We start from the raw sequence: 7,021 nt of genomic DNA on the forward strand, positions 1-7,021 counted from the left end.
TAAAGTGTAGAATATAAATGTGTAGGAAATGTAAATTGGAAGCAATGCAGTAGAAAGTAAAAATTGCAGAGAAGGAAATTGTAGCAGAGAAGTAAATAAGCAAGAAAACTCAAATCAATTGTGAAATCTAGAAAGACAAGTGAAGATCTCAGGGGTTCAATGAGACTAGAAAACAAGTCTAGATCTCAAGTCCTTCTTTGATCCAATAAAGAACAATTTGCAAAAGAAATGAAGATGAAAGCAGTAAATAGAGTGTTGATTCAGATCCTTAATTCACTGAAATTTTGTAGAAGAAGAACAAGAGAAATCTCAAAGTGAGAATGAAACAGAATTCCTTCAATTCTCAACCCAAGATTCAAAACAAAGAGAAAAACTAAAGAGAGAGAGTTCTCTATTCCTAATGCTCCCTCGTGGAGCCTGCTTTCAATGCTCTCTATCAGAGCCAACCTCCTTTGTAAAATGAAAATGATGCCTTATATAGGCTTTTTACAAATTGAAAATGAAAATGAAAGTGAAATTAAAGACAAATTACAATTAAATGAAATTTCTATTTTATCTATCTCTTGTGCCTTTGAGTGATGATAATGGGATTTGCGTGCTTTGGATTTGGGTTGAAGATGGCCTCTGTTGATTGCTCTTGGAGTTGGAGAGAAACCCGCTTGTGAACCGGGCCATGAACCATTAAAGCTTGAGTCAAAGTTTGAGGCAAAATTTGACTCAAACTTATTCACCAAACTCATCATGCAGATGGCCATTTTGCTGTCATCCACGTTTGAGCCAAAGTTTGAGGTCAAACTTTGAGCCAAACGTGGATCCCTCTTGTTGCATATCAAGCCTTGGGGTGCTACTTTGTCCTCTTGTCAACGTTGCCAATTTTATGCCCACTATAGACTATTATATATGGTTGGAAAGTTCTGAATGTCAACTTTCTAACCCAATTAGAATCACCTCAATTGGACATCTACAACTCAAGTTATGCTTCTTTGAAGAGGACAGGGTCGCTGGCTTTGGTGTGCAACGTTTGAGGTAAAGTTTGCCTCAAATGTGGTCGAAAACGCCAGTTCTGGAGGCTCAAACGCATTTTTCACCCCATACTATTATATATTGTTGGAAAGCCCTGAATGTCTACTTTCCAATGCCGTTGGAAGCGCATCATTTGGAGCTCTACAGCTCAAGTTATACTCCGTCGAAGGTGCAGAGGTCAGTTGGCCTCACTGCAGGTTGCCACCATGTTCATTTATGCACATTGTGGGGCAGTTTTCTCACTCAATTTTAGTATCCACCATGCAGTTCCATATATGCTTGGAAAGCTCTCGATTCCTACTTTCCATTGCTTTTTGAATCACCTCATTTGGAGCTCTATAGCTCAAGTTATTCTTGTTGGAAGTATACCCCTTCAGGCTGTTGTGGTGCCAACGTTTGCCTAAAAGCTTGAGGTCAAACATTGGCATAAGCTTTTGCTCTTCTCCAGGGTGTATTTGTTGTGGTGCCAACGTTTGCCTAAAAGCTTGAGGTCAAACGTTGGCGCAAGCTTTTGCTCCATCCAGGGTGAATTCAACTCTTCCAAAAGTTTGAGCTAAAGTTTGAGGCAAGCTTTTGCTCAAGCTTTTTGTTCTCTCTTGCTCCTTGCCATTTCTTCTTTCTTCAACCTTCTTCAAAGTTCTTTTCACCTATCATCAATCAACCAAGCACATCAAAGCTATGCTCAAAATCATGAGATTGTTATTCTTTCATAATATATAACAATTATAGCACAAAATCTCATGAAAATGCATTAATTTATCCATGGTTGATTGAATCAAAGGAAACATGAAATTCTACCCAATTGGCTTACTTATGGCTCAAGAAAGTGCATAAAACCTAAAAAAAACAAAGAAAAAGTATAGAAAAATATGACATGATGACATGTCATCACCTAGCTCATATATGATCTCTTTCTTAGCCATCCACCCAAATTGTAATGCATGGTGAAAGGTTCTAAATTTCTTCTCATCAAAAGGGGGTTACTCCATAGGCTCCTTCCCTTTTCTTCTTTTAGAGCTCGACGATGCCATGAGTAGGAATTGGTATGTGAAGGTGTTAAGAAATATGGGTTCATAATGGAAATTGGCCGGGTTAAGATAGGGTGTAGCTTAGAGGATTGTGTTAACGTGTTGAGGGCAGAGGTGTTGGGTGTGTGTTTCGAAAGAAAGAAGAGAGATGAAATGAAAGGATATTAGAATATGGAAGGGTATAGAGTGGGGGTCCTTTATATAGGATGATGATGGGATTGAATGGTATGGATTGATAGTAAAATCCAATGGTGGATGGTTGGGGTTTGGTACGGAATGAGCACAAGGATCACCACTTTTAAGAAGTGATTGGTTCGGTCTCTAATGAGCGGATAATTTATACGCTTTTTGGCATTGTTTTTACATAGTTTTTAGTATGATTTAGTTAGTTTTTAGTATATTTTTATTAGTTTTTAAGCAAAATTCACATTTCTAGACTTTACTATGAGTTTGTATTTTTCTGTGATTTCAGGTATTTTCTGGCTGAAATTGATGGACCTGAGCAAAAATCTGATTCAGAGGCTGAAGAAGGACTGCTGATGCTGTTGGATTCTGACCTCCCTGCACTCGAAATGGAATTTTTGGAGCTACAGAAATCCAAATGGCACGCTCTCAACTGCGTTGGAAAGTAGACATCTAGGGCTTTCCAGCAATATATAATAGTCCATACTTTGCCCGAGTTTAGATGACGTAAACTGGCGTTTAATGCCAGCTTTCTGCCCTATTCTGGCGTTAAACGCCAGAAACAAGTTGCAAAGCAGAGTTAAACGCTAGAAACAAGTTACAAACTGGCGTTTAACTTCAAGGAAGACCTCTATACGTGAAAGCTTCAATGCTCAGCCCAAGCACACACCAAGTGGGTCCGGAAGTGGATTTCTGCATCATTTACTCATTTCTGTAACCCTAGTAACTAGTTTAGTATAAATAGAACTTTTTACTATTGTACTTACATCTTTGGATTACCTTTTGATCCTTTGATCATGTTTTGGAGGCTGGCCTCTCGGCCATACCTAGACCTTGTTCTTATATACTTTCAACGGTAGAGTTTCTACACACCATAGATTAAGGTGTGGAGCTCTGCTATTCCTCGAGTATTAATGCAAAGTACTATTGTTCTTTTATTCAATTCATGCTTATTCTTATTCTAAGATATTCATTCGCACACAAGAACATGATGAATGTGATGATTATGTGACGCTCATCACCATTCTCACTTATGAACGCGTGATTGACAACCACTTCTGTTCTACATGAAAACAAGATAGAATGTGTATCTCTTGGATTCCTGGTCCATGCGTTTGATTGCCTCTCCTGACAACAGAGCCTTCAATTCCTTGCGATCAGAGTCTTCGTGGTATAAGCTAGAATCAATTGGCAGCATTCTTGAGATCCGAAAAGTCTAAACCTTGTCTGTGGTATTTCAAGTAGGATCTGGGATGGGATGGCTGTGACGAGCTTCAAACTCGCGACTGTAGGGCGTGGTGACAGACGCAAAAGGATAGTAAATCCTATTCCTACACGATCGAGAACCGACAGATGATTAGCCCTACGTAACCCGTAGCTGGACCATTTTCACTAAGAGGATGGACGGTAGCCATTGACAACGGTGATCACCCTACAAACAGCTTGCCATGGAAAGGAGTGTGAAGGATTGGATGAAGGCAATAGGAAAGCAGAGATTCAAAAGGAATGAGGCATCTCCACACACTTATCTGAAATTCCCACCAATGAATTACATAAGTATCTCTATCTTTATTTTATGTTTACTTATATTTTAATTATCAAAACTCCATAACCATTTTAATCCGCCTGACTGAGATTTACAAGGTGACCATAGCTTGCTTCAAGCTGACAATCTCCGTGGGATTGACCCTTACTCACGTAAGGTTTATTACTTGGACGACCCAGTGCACTTGCTGGTTAGTTGTGCGAAGTTGTGAAGAAGAAGTGAGATTACAATTGTGCATACCAAGTTGTTGGCGCCATTGAGATCACAATTTCGTGCACCAAGTTTTTGCCACCGTTGCCGGGGATTGTTCGAGTTTGGACAACTAACGGTTCATCTTGTTGCTGAGATTAGGTAATTTTCTTCTTATTTCAACCTTTATTTTGTTTTCAAAAAGTTTTCAAAAATCTTTCAAAATTTTTCTTCTTTTTCGTTTTTCAAAATTAATTTTCGAAAAAAAAATTAATAAAATCATAAAAACCAAAAAATTTTGTGTTTCTTGCTTGAGTCTAGAGTCAAGTTTTGAGTTTGGTGTCAATTGCACGTTTTAATTTAAAAAAAAAAAATTCGAAAACCCATGCATGGTGTTCTTCATGATCTTCAAGTTGTTCTTGATAAGTCTCCTTGTTTGATCTTCATATTTTCTTGTTTTGTGTCTTTTGTTGTTTTTCAAATGCATTTTTAGTTTGTTGGTGTCTAAGCATTAAAAATTTCTAAGTTTGGTGTCTTGCATGTTTTTCTTTTTTTAAAAATTTTTCAAAAATAAGTCTTGATGTTCATCTTGATCTTCAAAGTGTTCTTGCATGCATCATTCGTTTTAATCCAAAATTTTTATGTGTTGAGTCTTTTTGCGGTTTTTCTCTTTCCTCATTAAAATTTAAAAAATCAAAAAAATATCTTTTCCTTATTTTACTCATAATTTTCAAAATCTTTGGGTTGACTTAGTCAAATTTTTTTTAAATAAGTTGTTTCTTGTTAGTCAAGTCAAGATTTCAATTTCAAAAATTTATCTTTTCAAAATATTTTTCAAAAATCAAATCTTTTTCATTTTTATTTCATGTTTTTCGAAAAAATTTTAAAAATTGATTTTCAAAATCTTTTTCTTATCTTTATTTCATAATTTTCAAAATTATTACTAACAATTAATGTTTTGATTCAAAAATTTTAAGATTGTTACTTTCTTGTTAAGAAATATTCAAACTTTAAATTTTAGAATCATATCTTTTGATTTCTTGTGAGTCAAGTCATTAATTATGATTTTAAAAATCAAATCTTTTTCAAAATAAATTTCAATCATATCTTTTTAATCATATCTTTTCAACCATATCTTTCCTAACATATCTTTTTCAAATCATATCTTTTTCAAAATCAATTTCAAAATCTTTTCTAACTTCTTATCTTTTCAAAATTGATTTTCAAATCTTTTTCAACTAACTAATTGACTTTTTTGTTTGTTTTACTATTTCTTATCTTTTTCAAAACCACCTAACCACTTTTCTCTCTCTAAATTTTCGAAAATCACCTTCCTCTTTTTCAAAAATCTTTTTATTTAACTAATTGTTTTAACTTTTAATTTTATTCCTTTTCTTAATTTTTGAATTCTAACCATATTTTAAAATAAAAACAAAAATATTTTCCTTTTTCTTTTAATTATTTTCGAAATTCTCTCCCTCTCATCTTCTTCTATTTATTTATTTAATTACTAACAGTTCTCTTCTACTCATAATTCGAACCCTCTTCTCTTCTCTCTCTGTGTTTGAATTTTTCCTCTTCTATTCTTCTTCTCTTCTACTCACATAAAGGAATCTCTATACTGTGACATAGAGGATTCCTCTTCTTTTCTGTTCTCTTCTTTCTCATATGAGCAGGAGCAAGGACAAGGACATTCTTGTTGAAGCAGATTCTGAACCTGAAAGGACTCTGAAGAAGAAGCTAAGAGAAGCTAAAGTACAACAATCCAGAGAAAACCTTACAGAGAATCTCGAAAAAGAAAGAGACATGGCCGAACCCAACAACAATGCAAGGAAGATGCTTGGTGACTTTACTGCACCAAATTTCAACTTACATGGAAGAAGCATCTCAATCCCTGCCATTGGAGCAAACAATTTTGAGCTAAAGCCTCAATTAGTTTCTCTGATGCAACAAAATTGCAAGTTTTATGGACTTCCATCAGAAGATCCTTTTCAGTTCTTAACTGAATTCTTGCAAATCTGTGATACTGTTAAGACCAATGGGGTTGACCCCGATGTCTACAGGCTTATGATTTTCCCTTTTGCTGTAAGAGACAGAGCTAGAATATGGTTAGACTCTCAACCTAAAGATAGCCTGAACTCTTGGGATAAGCTGGTCACGACTTTCTTAGCCAAGTTCTTTCCTCCTCAAAAGCTGAGCAAACTTAGAGTGGATGTTCAAACCTTCAGGCAGAAAGAAGGTGAATCCCTCTATGAAGCTTGGGAGAGATACAAGCAACTGACCAAAAAGTGTCCTTCTGACATGCTTTCAGAATGGACCATCCTGGATATATTCTATGATGGTCTGTCCGAATTGTCTAAGATGTCATTGGACCATTCTGCAGGTGGATCCATTCACCTAAAGAAAATGCCTGCAGAAGCTCAGGAACTCATTGAAATGGTTGCAAATAACTGGTTCATGTATACCTCTGAAAGGAATCCTGTGAATAATGGGACGCCTTAGAGGAAGGGAGTTCTTGAAATTGATGCTCTGAATGCCATATTGGCTCAGAACAAAGTGTTGACTCAGTAAGTCAATATGATTTCTCAAAGTTTGAATAGATTACAAAATGGATCCAACAGTACTAAAGAAGCATCTTCTGAAGAAGAAGCTTATGATCCTGAGAATCCTGCAATGGCAGAGGTGAATTACATGAGTGAAGCCTATGGAAACACCTATAATCCTTCATGGAGAAATCATCCAAATTTCTCATGGAAGGATCAACAAAAGCCCCAACAAGGCTTTAATAATGGTGGAAGAAACAGGTTTAGCAATAGCAAGCCTTTTCCATCATCCTCTCAGCAACAGACATAGAATTCTGAGCAGAGCTCCTCTAGCTTAGCAAACATAGTCTCTGATCTATCTAAGGCCACTCTAAGTTTCATGAATGAAACAAGGTCCTCCATTAGAAATTTGGAGGCACAAGTGGGCCAGCTGAGTAAAAAAGTCACTGAAACTCCTCCTAGTACTCTCCCAAGCAATACAGAAGAGAACCCAAAAAGAGAGTGCAAGG

The 7,021-nt window shown here is 36.2% G+C and overlaps 1 non-coding gene across 1 annotated transcript; it reads right to left on the minus strand.

Annotated features, from left to right (window-relative positions):
* Window positions 1-6,168: 6,168 nt before the first annotated feature.
* Window positions 6,169-6,276, minus strand: LOC148544210 (small nucleolar RNA R71). The gene has a single exon (XR_015901385.1). It is a non-coding gene; the product is annotated as a small nucleolar RNA R71 (small nucleolar RNA).
* Between the last annotated feature and the right edge of the window lie 745 nt (window positions 6,277-7,021).

The sequence above is a fragment of the Arachis ipaensis genome, chromosome B9, assembly GCF_059453495.1.
Source record: "Arachis ipaensis isolate K30076 ecotype BB chromosome B9, ASM5945349v1, whole genome shotgun sequence".
Taxonomy (NCBI): Eukaryota; Viridiplantae; Streptophyta; class Magnoliopsida; order Fabales; family Fabaceae; genus Arachis; species Arachis ipaensis.